This window comes from Calonectris borealis, chromosome 2, assembly GCF_964195595.1.
Source record: "Calonectris borealis chromosome 2, bCalBor7.hap1.2, whole genome shotgun sequence".
Lineage (NCBI taxonomy): Eukaryota > Metazoa > Chordata > Aves > Procellariiformes > Procellariidae > Calonectris > Calonectris borealis.
In genome coordinates this window covers 101,537,101-101,552,406 of record NC_134313.1, presented here as the reverse complement: position 1 = coordinate 101,552,406, position 15,306 = coordinate 101,537,101, and positions in this window count along the sequence as shown.

Below are 15,306 nucleotides of genomic sequence, written 5' to 3'. Positions count from 1 at the left end.
ATTCAATAAATAAAATGTAGAACTATTTTTCATACTACTTTATATTTGGTTTTAAACCCACAGTCACCTAATCTCTGTGGATACTGCAAAATCCCTTGATTAAGATTGACTTTATAGACAATTAAAAAAAAAAAGAAACATTTCATAACAGAGCTAAAAAAGGGAAGTGTTCAAAATAAATAAAAGCGTTAAACACAGTATTTTGTTTTGTTAGTAACAAAATAATTCTGATTCTTATTACATTTTCCCGTCACGTCAAAGAAAACTTGTTGATCCAAAAGCAAGTAGTTAGAACTGTGAGGAAAGAAAGAAAAGCACCACTGAACTGAAACTTAACTCATACTGTATTTTGTTATTTTAAATATTTAGATGTGATGTAACAGAATGTCTCCAGCATCTTCCAATATGGTGCAACTGTGGGCTTCCCCTGAAAGAAAAGCTCCTGTTTGCCTCCTTCCCCTCACCCCTCCCTTCCTTAGCTTCCTCTCCACCAGACCTAAGAACTCTGCGGCCACAAAGTAAGACAGTCCAGCAAGCTCATCTGACAGAAAACTTACGTCATTCTTCTGCCAGTCTCCAAAAAAGAAAGATCAGTTTTCCATCAGACCAGTTTACCGGACTTCTTTTGCCCCAGGAACAGAGGAAGTGTGTGAATAGGTACAGAAATGTAATAGAAATCTACTTCTTCCTGTGGGAGCTGCAGTTGTACCAGATCATGTCCAGCCATGTGCTCAGGGCATAGTTCTAAGCTAAAACTGACCTAATTTTATGTTGCCCCCCCCCCCAAAAAAGATGGTCCTAGCTTCTCACTTGTGCCACAATAGCACCGGTGTAGGGCAAGGTCTGGGAGCTGATCAGAGCCTTAATCCTACAATGACAAAAAACCCTATCCCTTTCCAACTGGACCGTGCCTATTACCCAGCTAATCACCCCGCTAATGAATGCTAGCAGCAGCATAAAAGAAGGCAGCGACTCGCGGTGGGTGGGCAGGGGGAGGACAGGGACACCCCCTCCAGTGAAGCACAGCCTTACAAACTTCAATGCAAAATCGAGGACGAGCGCGATTCCTCCAAGGACGCGGGGTGGAGGTAAGGAAGGAGAGGAGCTCCATCCACCTCCTGAGGCAAACGGGCATGGACCGGCGCCTTCGCTCTCTGTAAACCTTCACCAGTGCCCCACTGCCGTGGGTGAACACCCCAGCAGATGTGAAACTTTCTTGTGTTTTAGTGGGGCTTATGGTTTCCTTCCACTCCGCGAAGACCATTTCATATTATTATTCTTTTTCTTCTGACAGTTTAATGAATAAGCTAGCTGAATGGTCCCACTAAGGCAGCATCACTTTTGCAATAAAGAAATAGAAGTCCTCTTCCTAGTCCAATACTATTTACTAAATAACACCAAACATTTTATTTCTCTCTATCTGTTTTTTCCTAGTCCATTACTATTTACTACATAAAACAAATGATTTTACTTTATCTGTTTTTTTTTCTTTCCACCCTCATCTTATTGTACACTGGAAGCATCTGGAAATCTATTGCCATATGAATGTACAATAACTGTACATGCAACATTTGTCCCTTTACCTCTCTCCTCATCAGCTATTAATAAACATCAGTTAATTCATTTCTAAAATAACCTATACATTCGCATTTTAAAATATCCTGAAACACTTAAGTTTTCTTGGACTTTTTCAAATGTATGTGAAAATGCCAACTGGCATAAACAAATACATACAAGCTTACCTATTATATAATATTTGACAGAATAAAATGCAACACAGAAAGGCAAAATGGGCCAGTTCACAGGTCGCAAAGGCAGAGACAAAATGCAAGTAGGGAAAAAAAAGGCATTTTAAAAAAAAAAGTTTTAAAAGTCCTAATATACTGTAAGGATGAAACATTTCATTTACATGAGCAAAATACAGAATATAAATCATTACAAGTCTACGAACAATACTTATACTAGCCTTGACAGAAGGACGTCAGGCACAAAACCACGTATCCTCACAGCAACTAGAAACCAACACCTAGTAGCACTTCCAAAAAGCTGTTTCCAACTGCTCTGAACTGTTTGAATTCATTTTCAAGACTGTTTTTCTGAGGTCAGGAGCAGAGTCCATGCCAAAGAATGTGATCTGTTTCGTTAGTCAAAAGGGAGTATTTAGTTCGGGAAGCATCGGGAATGTTCAAGAGGGCAAATTTTTGGGCGTTTTGCAGGTTACTACCAGGAAAATTCCAGATTATTGGGACTAAATTACAAAAGAAGAAAGTGATGCATAACTGCTTAAAGGTTATAAAGGAGTTTAATATGCATTACCACACACCAAGTTTGAAAAGTAGTCAGTGTTCCTAGCCAGAACCACATAAATGAGAAAGATTCCACATGTTCATCCAAATCAATCTGTACAGAATTTAATCATAATTCCAGAGAAGGAAGAGCGCCTTATCCCACCGCTAACTGCATTCAAAATTTCCTCTTGCACACAGTTTCTGCAGGATGGCCTCACTGCATGAGTATCTTTGGCATCAGGGGTGTCCACAGCATGAGAAGCAGATTTTTGTACTGCTGGAGGAGTGTGGAAAGATATTCAAGGATACATGGCCTTGCGTGAATGAAAAAGGACTCTTACAGCTTATCTACACAAAGAAGCTACTCTGTATTAATTGAGGGTATAAATTTACAGCGCAAATTCAAATGCTCAATAACTCCTTCCATGTGTAATGAGTTGAACACTCCAGGATAATGAACTACTTCACATTCAACAAGAATATTCAATAATACCCAAAACAGCAGCCACTGTGGAGCAACGGGTTTCGTGTACATCCTGCCTTACTCCACGGCAACTATCTTGGAAGACACACCTTCAGTATCAGGAAAACAGAAACTTTAAAAAAAAAACCAAACGACTAAACAGTTTAACTTAATGCCTTCGCTTCTTGCAGATTTCCAGGAGAAAGCACACTCCCACTCCACAGTTTGTAGACAGAAAGCTCATTTACACAGAGACGCTCATGCTGCTGACACAAGTCCTGCCAAATCCTGCAACTGAAGATGTTAGGGAACACTGGAGATGTTACCCCTTTTCGCTGCCTGCCTTACCTTCTGCCAAGGATGGCCACTGCTGAGCACAGTAAGCAATCTGTCTGGGCTTCATGACTCCCCAGTTCACAGTCCACTGTATTTGCTTTCTCTGAACCTAAGTTTGCACAACGTACCATTTGTGAACTACCCGGGCTGCACAGCAAGCGTACATGTTGTTCTGCCACTCTTTGTCCAGTAGCCTAAGGAGAGGAGCAGAACAGAGGACTAGACATCGTAACCTCATCATTCACCCTACCAAAACTTAGCAGGGTTTATTACCCAGAACTTTCAGAAGATTAATCTGAATAAGCTTTTAAAATGTATTAGTTAAACCATAAATAGAGTTTAAAAGTGACTGTAAAATGCTTTTGTTTAATTCACTTTAGAAGTCAGCTAAACAAACAAAAGTCACTTCCAAATAAAAGTATCCGTAACAGATTTGAATGTGATTTAATCAATACACTTTTGAAGTTAGCTCAAATTAATATTCCAGAATGTCCAAGCAGTTAATGTGGAATATTTTTTCTGAAATGTTCCTATATATGCAAGCCCAGACACTGCTACTTATTTTTCCTGAGGCACAAAATGCAGTGAAGACAGAGGGCTGTGTTCAGCACTGGGCAGGAAGGTAGCTGTGAAGAAGTGTGAAGTAAAAGCATTTCAAGCAAGTATTTTTGTAAGGCACTCACAAAAATGACAAAAATGGCTCTGTTGCTTAGCTCATTTTTCAACTGAATTGCTTAAGCAGATGGAAAGCCAAGATATGTGACCTTCTGTGCCAAGTAAGGTCACATATCTTTTTTTTTTTTAATACAGTTTAAAAGTAGAAACTACTCTGAAAAGACAAGCAAAACTTTTAGTGAAAACTCAAGATGAACGCATTTTCTAAAGGATAATTGCATAAGCAATTAGACACACAAAACAGATGTCATCTAAAAGCACTCAGATTTCTGAGAAAAAACATATACTATACCACCCCTGTATTATTGATCATTCTGATGCATACTGCAGGCCAAATTCTTCCTTGGTAAGTCACCTCTTAAGCACACCAGAAAAAAAGAAAATTACATACCTACACATGTTAAAGGAGAAATAGCCATGACATAACTAAATTCCTACTCTGATGAGAGCCATGGCATTTGTTTTTAATAAGTCTTAACTTCTGTGGTTAATGCTAGATCCTGCTTTACTTTTCAGTACCTGTATTCCGTCCCAGCAAAGCCCAGAGCGGATTAGACAAAGGCTTAAACTTACAAACTGAACTGACATTTACATGTCAGAAGCGACACACAGAAACTCTCTGCAATTCAATCACTCAACCTGCATACTCCCCCAGCTGGCTTCAATGATGGGATACATCAGGTCGCAATTTACTGTGAGAAAAAAAGACTTTTCCGAGAGTGTCTTCATTCAGGACTCCTTTAAAACAGTGGAAGGACTTTAGCAGGCTTTAGGACATGACAGATCTTATACCCAATTTTAACCAAAATTAAGCAAATTTTTAACGTTTAGGACATGTTTACTTTTCAAGACCAAAATAGGAAGTTTTATAGAACAAGCAGATCTAATAATATTACATATTACAATTTTCTATAAAGCTTTAAAACCTCTTAGAGAGGTATCAGCTATGTTACATTATTAAAGTCTACAATCCTGCAAATAACTGTAGAGGCCTTTAGGTATGTGAATATTCCATCTTTATTTTGGTAGCCAAATCAGGTAACCACTCTCAAAGGTATTTATAGCATTGTGATTTCAGGACTTACTTCTGAGAGGTGAGAGGCAACTACTTCTTCCAACTTACCAGAGTGTTCAGGTTACAGAGCTCATGTGTGATCAAGGATCTTGTAATCAATGCTGCAATCCACCACCAATTCTCATCAATAATAAAAGCTGCTTTACATAGTGGGTATAATAGCTCCCTTAAGGCCTAACTAAGCATCCCAGGAAGCCTCATCCCCACCAAAGGTAGCGGCAAACATAATATGTATTAATTCATGCTAGTTTACAGCAGTTTAAAAGCACAGCAGTACGAGCCTCACCACGTGGTAGCAACCAGGGTACAAGTCTTTCAGAAAAAAAACAGCATAAAGCAACTAAGAATAAACTAGAAACAGACACCAGTTTTTTTAAATATTTGTTCAATCTTTTATTTGAAAAGTAATTAAACACTCAATGAGAAATGGCCAGGCTAAAACTATCAAATTATATAGTTGTGTTTACACAACAGCAGCCTCTTTCTCCAGTTACATTTCAAATGGGAAAAGTGTATATATATACACATATATAAAATTTTTTTTTAATCAAAATCAGGCAAAGGATTTTCCCATAAGCTTTCCAGGAAAGTCAACCTCTGGACTAAAACCAAACATAAAAATTTCGGTAGGAAAGAAGAAAATTTCATTAAGTTACGAGTATGTAAAGACAACATTCAGACACAAGACGATGGTGAAAATTCTTATGTAACTTTCAATTTAGCAGGCTACTACAGAGTACCACCTATTATAACAAGAACATAATTTATTTCAACTAAACTCAACTGAATTCAAGGCACAGGCATTATATTGTGTGCTCTCTACTTCTGTCTGATTTTCATATATTAATCTTCAGTATCAGGAACAAATGCTTAAAAAGCATAAGAATGTATTCTATTCCACAAGGACACTTTTGTCCACACAACTATGCATGTTTTGTTCCAAAAAGCAGTAGATAATTTCACAGAATCACAGGATTTTGCCAAGTTTGACAGTTAACATTTTTTCCAAAATTAGAGTGTTTCAGTTTATTTATAAAATAATTACTTGGAGAAGGTAGGATATTTATTTTGAAATTTCATATGCTGTATCACCTTCTTGTAAGCTGAAGAAGTACAACAAATACTTGCAACAGCAAAAGTTCTGTAACCAGAAAAAGAGTTTGAAGTGTCTTGTGAAATTACTTTTATAAAAGCTGGAAAGAGTAATATCTGAAACACTCCAGAAACTTTTGTAGAATATGAACAAACCCAAGATCTATTTTACTAATTCTTAAATCCTTTAAAATTATTGGGAGTAACACACCTCTCTGTGTATACTGGATCATTAATAAGATTTAAGTGAGACAGTTGTTCAACAAAGGCCTACCAACACATTGAAAAATACCAGTTTAAAAGTTTATTTCGCATTTCAAGGTCTTACTTAAAATCTGCTTACAAGGTACCTAAAAATGTGGAGTGAGGATACAGGAGATATCACGCCTGTGAATACTTTACTCTCACTAACACCTCTTTGCCCTGACAATAGGACATCTACAGTAACAGTTGTTTGGTAGTTTTTTGCTGAAATCCTGAAAAGCACAAACAGTGTAAGTTCTAAAGTCACTCTCAGAAATTGAAGCAAATAATTTTGTCACATTTTTCATGCCAGCAAAACATGCGTAATAAAACACATATGTGTTCGCAAACATAGAAGAGAATATTTAGAAGTGAAAAGTCATCAATGAGATCGCTTATACTGGATATATGTTTGTACAACATATGTTTGGTTTTCTGTCCTACAGCTGTCTGCCACAGATCACAACCTGGTGTTTCACCTTAACTTGTCAAGCCGTAAAGCGTAGCGAGGCTGCTGCTCCACAGACAGCAAAACCACTGCAGGAGACAGAACGGGTATCATAACCATTTCCAGATAAGCTATGCCCATTAGCGATTAAAGGTCCTGTGGCTCTGTACAGTTCGATCAGTTTACTCTGCTCTTTTCTACTGACTTTTAGGAAAGATGTTGTAAATTTCCATTTTTTTTTTCCACTGTCCAGTCAGTAGAGATGGAAATCGGCAGACCTGTAGCCTATTTCCAGTTCTGCTATTAAATGATATGCATACTATGTTATTCCTCATTTTACTAAGTCATAAAAAAACCAAACCAAAACAAAAAAAAAACCCAACAACTGACTTTACCTGAGCAGCTAGCCCAAATTTGGCGTCTTGGAGGTTGTTTCACTTAGAGAGACTACTTGGTGTGTGTATATATATATATATACACACATATATGGGACAGAAAACGATGGGATAGAGGAAAAGGTGAGACAAAGAAAAAAAAAGTTTCCAACTAGTTTATGATCTCTTCTGTCACTAAGTATTTACACTGTTATATATGTAATCGAGGGATGAATATTAACTATGAAGCCTGTGAATTTTCTGAAAAAGCTCAACCAACTACCCACAGATGCGTGTGGGTAGGGATGTGATGTTATTCCTGGAAAGTCTATTTCTAATGTCCACATTTCAGAAGTCGTATCACTCATCCTCAGGCAACTGAGTACTCAAATTCTGCCTTCTGTGACATCCTTGCGATCATTTTGACTTGTTCTGGGATTGCCATAACCAAAGTGTTTTACAGAGCAATCTAATTTTTAGAATTACATCAAGTAAAATAGTGTCTTTATACTGTCTGCAAAATAAATAGGATAACTAAAGTACTGATTTCCATATAAGTGGATACTCTCCTGTTTGGGTATTTTTAGCCCAACTTCATAGGAATTACTGAAAAAACTATATACAATTCCACTAAACATTTTAAGAACTTCTATAGCTTCCATTCACTAGGCATCACACAGTGTTTTATTTTTTTAAGCAAGCTTCAGAATATCCCTGTAATTATTTTCTCCATATTATACCTACAAAACCCAGGTACAGAAACCTCCACTAATTTGTCTTTGATGATGCAGGAGGTGACTTAGATCCATAGACACAGGACTGGAAACTTGTCTTCTAGTTCTATACTCAAAATGTCTTTCCACTTTTTCAAAGATGAAAATTTAAGCAATATTTGGTAAAACACACTTAAATCTTGAGCAAATGTTTTCTAAAATCCATCAACACATCTAAATACACTACTTCATACTAGGAAGACTTCAGGGTCTATTTCTGTTATGGTCATGAGAAAAAGACTGAAATATGAAAAAGTCTTTCTGTTTAAAGGAGCAATAAAATTTACAACTACAAGCTTCTCTTCTGTACAGAAAACTAAAAAAAGGTTGAGCAGCTGTTCAAGATCAGTGAGTTTAAATCAGTGTCTTCCTCCTCAAAGAATGGCTGAAGTCCTAGGAGTAAAATTAGGGAGAACTCAAATCCTGCAGAACTGACTGCAGCCTTCCCAGTAAATATCCAGCCACCTTCCCTTTTGCATGGCAGTATCTCTAATCACTTCTATGCCAGCATCTTCGTTCCTTTATACCGTATCAAAGTAATGAATGCCCTTGCATTTCACTCCTGCGTGTTGTGAGCAAAATCTTCCTCATGTTAAAACATCAGGTGGACTTTTCTCTTACGTATTATAATTCTTGCAAGCGAGATTGCTTTATCTGGTAATTACCAAGGTGCAGTCTTTATTTTAACCTCTTTTAAGGAAGAAATTTTTATCACCATGTCCACAGCTGCTCATCAGGAATGATTAGTTTCACAGCTTTCAAACCTTTACACATCATTTGAATGCACTATACGATGGCACATTTCAAAATGATGGGCTTCTTCAGCCAGCTACATCCATTGGAAGAAGTGGTGAGTGATTCAGTCCTCTCAGCCTAAATGTATTCTCCCTTTTACGCTTGTTCTTAACCGTTATTGTATATGGATACCTCTTGGAATTATGTAATGCATGCATGTCAGTGCAAATCTATCATGCTCCAAACTTTAAATGAGAGGAACGAATTGAAATTTACTTGGAAAAATGACAAATGAAAAAGAAACATGGTGAAGAAATGTAGTGACGGAATTAAAAATTACAGACTTCTTACCTTTGTATAACGTCTAGATTAGGCTGCAGCTCAGCAGAGACTTCAGAATATTTACCTTAACTTTCCCCTTCATAGGACAAACAGTTCTTTGAGTCTCACATTCAAAATTAGGCCTTAAGCCATATGTTTTCTCCGAAACAAGGATACGGCTATCAAAAGTGATACTTCAAATAAGCATTATCAAATTTGCTTCCACTTAGTAGTGTGACAATATTTAAGTAAGTTTTTGCCAATCCATTTCTAATCACTCATACTTAGATATCAAATTTCTGTATAATAAAAAAGATGGGGCATTTTCCCTTTACAGACTTTAATAATTTAAAATATGTCTTTCTAGGTTCTTACACTGCAAACAAACTTTACCTAAATGCCCCCTAAAGACGCATTAACATAGAACAGGATTAAACCAAGAACCTGACTTAGGAAACAGTAAATCCTCTGTCCCAAGCTAAACCCCTGCAGCTCTCTACAGGCCTCCTGTAACTTTCCTTGGGGTCCTAGACCATGGTGAAGCCCACCTCACACTAAGGGGTGGGCTAGATGCAGAAATCTGTGAAGCCTCTGAGGTCCAGCCACCAGAGGGGAAAATATGAGCTTCCTATATTTAAGTTGTCTCTATTTCAGAATGTCATTACTGGAATTCTTTAAGACTTTTTTTTTAATTTTAAAAGTCCTTCTCATCTTGACTTTGCAAGGCTGTTTACGTGTGTACACATAAAATAAGTTTCCCTAAAGCTTTTAGTTCTGTCATACCAGAATTTCCACTAAAAAGGTCATCAGAACTGAATGCTTATAGCTTTTAGCCACACAAAACAGCATTGTGGTTTCTTGCCTCTAATAAAAACATGTGTTACATCTATATTTCCAATTCTGCAAGTCCTATTAAAGAGGACAATCGGTTAAATTGTGCATTATCCAATTTACATACAAATCCTGTATTAGAAGCCTGGCTTGAGCTGACAAAAGTCATAAAATATGACAGAAGTTATTGAACAAATTCAGTATCCAGTTACAGTCAGGTAAATCTAGAAGAACAGCTCTGAAACAAATAGAGTTACCATGGTGTAAAGTCTGAAGTAATTTGGAACAGAACTCGGCCACCTGACATTTACTCACTTCACTAAACCTAAATCCCTGGAAGGGTCAAACAATGAATAACTACATAATTTGTGAGTAGTAGTGTCTAGAAACCCAGGATACAGAGGTGAAATGAGGATAAATGCCTTGCTTCCATGCTGAACTTTCTGGATTTTGTTAGTCTAAGCCAGGCCATGGATATTGCTTTAATATGCCATGAATATTTTCAGTGTGAAATTCCATTCATTTAAAAATAAGACATGATTCATACAGAATTCACATGACAGGCCCTGGAATTTTAAAGTAGCTTGACTATAACAGGCAGATGTATAAAACTTTAAGCAACTTTAGCTGGGATTTCTTTTTCTACATAATAAATGCAACTGTTTCAACTATGTGAGTACTTGGAGTCTTTAATATTTATTTCTGTACTAGTTTATGTATTTCAGAATAAATACTAAGGACTCAAATCTGAAAAGTGAAAGGTTGTTCACAGTAGTAGTCTCTTCAAGGCTTAGAAGCTTTTGTAGAGTTGCACTCGCACCTCACGAAGCAAAGCATACCTAGAGAAAAGGTATGTGGAAAATACCTTAAAAGGCCTGTTAAAATTACAGAGAGTACATCCTTAAATGAATGTTATCTAAAAAAACTAAAAATTAGGCTTCAGAATATTACTTTTAAGTATGTAAAATGAACCCCCCCACTGAATAACACTGCGCCACTACGTTAGCCCTGGAGCAAACCTGCACTCACAAGCTCCCAGAGTCGAAAGGAAATCGCACGGAAATTCCAAAGCTGAGAAAAGTTCACCTCTTTTGCAGAAGATAACGCAATTAATACACATGTCCCTGTTCACCTGAGAGGCGGGGGTGCAGAAGCCCGCCTGCCTGGCTTCGGGCAAGGAGGGAAGCGGGCTCAGCCCTCTCTCTCCCTCCCTCCCTTTTGCAGGTGCCCGTCGGTGCCCAGGGGTTGCCCCGGGCCCCCCGAGGAAACGCGGGCCGGCAGCGCTGGGAGCGCGGCGGCCGCTCGGGACGCGGAGCGCAGGGCAGCCTGCGCAGCCCCTGCCGCCGCACGCCGACTTTCGGCGCCCGCACGCGGTTCCCTACCTTTGCCCCTCGCCGCCCACGGCCGGGGCCGCGATGTGCTAAGCCTGGCGGCGGTCTTCCCCTGGATGCGGCGCGGGTGGGTCAGCGGGGGCGGTAACTGGCGGGAAGGCGGCCAGGGGAGCCGCTGCGAACCCCCGGTCCGCGCTCGCCTCCTCCTTCCCTCGCTGTTCTCCTCCCCCTCACGCATCTGCCTCCCGGTCCAGGAGGCTGCCGGCGAGTGGGGCGCCGGGGCCGGTGCCCCCTGCGCGCCCGCCCCGCCGCTGCGGGTGGAGAGCGGAGAAACCGGCAGCCCCGAGCAGAGCCGGGGCGGGGGGTGCCCCCGCCGCCGAGGCCGCTGCCGGCGGCGCGCCCGGGCGTGCGACTCCAGGCGGCGCTGGCGCTGCCGCCGCCGCTGCCGCCGCCGCCGCCGCTTACAAAGGGCAAATTCATTTCACATTTCGCGAGCGCGGCGGTGGAGGGGCTCGGTGCCGGGCGAGTCCCGCGGCTACCGGATGGTTGGGGGGGAGGAATCCTGCTCCGAAGAGAAAAGCCTCTTGTCTTCTGGAAAATGTCAGATTATATCATGTCATGTCGACAAATTATTACCAAGATCACCGTAAATTATTAGAAAACTACAAAGTTTTCATTTTTCTCGGTTTTGGTTGTTTGGGTGTTGTTTTTTTTAAACATGGGTTGCCACTACCTCCACGCAACGCATGTGGAAAACCACCCGTTTCCCTTTGCAGCCCAAACTGATGATGAGCGACGTGCAAACTTGTCTTGGTGCAAAGTAGTAATACCCCTGGAAATATTTTCCATTTACAATGAGTTTGAAAACGTGTCATTGTAAATTACCAACTGTTCCAAAACCTATAGACCTGTCAAGTAGAGATTTACAGCCGCAGACCTTACAGCGTAAATGAATGGACAGTGTTTCTTTTTCCGAAGTGCGAGTTACATAACACTTACATCGTTACGCGGCGCATACATGCACCATTCATGGCAGAGCTCTCCCAAAAGCAGCAGCAGACCAGTAACTGAGTGAGTGTTCACTGTGGGTCAGAGCCTGTCCTTGCAGTACTTCACCAGGGAAACCGTCCTGCTAACGGTGCTAAACAGCGAGGGCTCTGAGGTAAAAGCCCTTCTACCACCCCTGTCCTCAGTGCCAGGGGAGGGATGCAGGAGAGCCCACAGAGCTACACGCGTGTCATGTTCAGAGTTGTACAGACTGTACCTGTAGATCTAAATACTAGACATAGTACTAGATCTAAATACTTCATAGAACACCTAACAGCTGTGCATGCCTTGACTGAACGTACAGTTGTAGATGTTATTAAACACACACAAAGCAGTAATTTTCGAACCCTGCAGAGTAAGATTTAACTTCATGGCAACAGAAATCCCAACACGGAGCTCAGTCTGACAGAGTACAGTGTTGTCATTCACAGACAGGTGGAAAATGTGACTTTATGTACTATTTTGATTCATTGTCTATCTCCGATGTTTCTTACTACTTTACAATTTTGTTGAATCTTTGCATATACTTACCCTGAAATATGGTCCATATAGAGATTTCTAAAATGTGGTGAAACTGCTTAGACCGATTCATACCAATTATTTATTTCATGTTTGCGAGAATTTGTGTTTACAAGGACAACTCTTTAAGCTTCTTAAGGGTAAGAAACAGATGACGAGTGTGGATGATGCAATAGTCTGCTAATCCTGAAACACTTAGATGGGGAATGAAAAGGGGAACGCAGGATGTCAGAAGTGAGCAGGACCCCCTTAGGAAACACTTTGCAAATCAGGTATTCTTATCAGTCAACACATGTAAAACATTTTGCACAAATATGCAGTGAACACTTGGAGATACCCAGCATATGTTATTAATCACACCATAACTTAACTATGTACTGCTGAAATAGTTTTCACGTTTCTCTTGTCTTGTACATTGTGTTAATAAGCTCAATTATCAGTTCATATTTAGATTCCTGCTTTCAGTAGCAATTATATAACCCTTAGATTCAAAAGCCATATAATGCTTCTAACGTTAATAAAGATGTACTTGGTATTTACATAGACTTTTCTCAGCATTTCATAGACAAGCCAATTTGACATTTCTAGGAAATATGTAGTCACATGACTGTTACAGAGAAACTGAAGTGTGTACATATATTTATATGACTCATACAAGAACACAAAGCAACAGTACCTACATTATTAAAAAGTAGCATCCCATAATTTGTTGCTGTGGTATTTTACTCTATGGATAAAATTCCTAATGAGAGTTACTAAGTACTTACTTTGATGCAGGGCACTTTCTCTGCAATCTACAGATGACCTTTTCTGTAATTTTGCCCACTAGCAGAAATCTGCTAGTTTCTGTGTTGATGGCAGGACAGTGCAGTAACCAGTCACTTTGGAAACAAAATAAACGCAATCCTGGGGAACTTTGTATACTCTGAGAAGCCTACACTTCTATTCCCAAAAGCTTCTCAAAAACTGCCACATGCTCTATACTGAAAGCCAGTCAACATTACTTGCTATTGCAAGCTGCTCTGAACTAACTGAAGAGAGCTGTTTATATTAATTAACAGAGGCTGGTAACTGTGTTTAAAATTGCGCTGCCTGGTGTACTCTGGCATACAATACAAGCTTGTAATGTATCTTCAAACATGTCAGCTACTTCTTTTCACAGCTCCTTCAAACCATTTTTCACCATTTAATTCTATTGAGTTATGATGATGTCTAAGAAACATACCCTTCGATATCTAAAAGAAAGCCCAAGGTACCTGCAGGACAACTATGTTTTATGGAACTGGTGTTTGCAGATGGAGCTAGCCATCAAAACTAAGAGACTGTCCTTAACATTGGGACTATGGCAGTAGAAAAGCAGCCTCTCCGTGATAGAGTAAGAAGAGCAAGTTATAGTAGGCAGCCCTTGGATTAACTCTAAGAACCTCTTAGAATCACTTACCCCTTTCCAATTTAGCCTTCTTCCAGAACAAAGGTTTTTAAGTTGCGTTTAGTACCTTTCACTACACTGTGTAAACACCTCAGGTAATGCTAACATTCTATACCAATATAATTATCTCATCCAGGTCTTTCAACTCTCAGCTGAAACTGTATCATTAAGTTAACTTCATCAGGTTGGGTGGAGAAAAGGCAGCAATATAGAAGTGTTGATGCAGTGAAGCATCCCAAGGCAGTGTATTGAGAACGAGCATTCTTATAGTAAAAATGAGAAGATAAACCAGTTTCGGTCTCTTTTCTTGAATTTAGCAATTTCCCTTTAACACATATCTGAAATTTTTTCAATTTTGCCCCCTCCTTCTCCCAAATCCTAGCTTTGCAGATTTTTTCTAAGTCTTTTTAATCCATATTGTCTCAATCTTGTGTGGGAGATGCAACAACCAATTATTAAACTGTTAACAGCATACTGAAACTACTCCATAAACTTAAAAAGCAAAAAGATACTATGAAGGGCAGAGAAGGTTTCAAAAAATAGAATCAAGAAAAGTTAGTTATTATAGCTGTTGAAGTTCTGCCAGAAGAAACCTGTGACAAAATGCAATTTACCTGCACTGAGTTCCTAAAATACTGGATTCACTCTGTTTAAGGGTCTGCCTGCTACTAAAGTGGTAAGTCTTCACTAAAAGGATCAATGAAGCCATTATCTTCTATTTCTCCTCAAGATGCAGCTCTAATGTGATATGTGTAGGACATTAACACAGATAGTTTAATTAGGTAAATCATCTCCATTGGGTAAACACATCCCTCTTTAAAAAATGACGGTGTAGTTTATCATCACAACCTGAAGCACAGCCTTTGGATGTCTTCCATCACGATTCTGAACTAATCCAAACCTATTCATCTTATAGAAAGTAGTCTGTTGTCTTCGAACATCTGTCTTGTGCCATTTGTGTTGCCCATGGCTTAATGATGAGATATTTTTGTCTCCTTGTGTGTTAACTTCAGGCTTGTCTAATTATGTATTGTTGGTAAATAATTCACATTTTCCCTTTTAAGACCACCACCATCTGTGATTGCACCAGCTTTAAAGACTTTAAAAAAAAGGAATCTGCATCTCTTGCCTAAATTGGGCAGTGATTAATATAAACTCCCGACTTCCCTTTTGTACACAGTATATGAATTGTAGTATTTCCTAAGTATTTTCCTATTCCAGATTCTATTATTTTGTAGTATTTATATTACACGTATTTCCTAGTTTTATTACCAATTCTACATGACTATGCTTTACACATGCCTAAGATTAACAACTCACATCGGT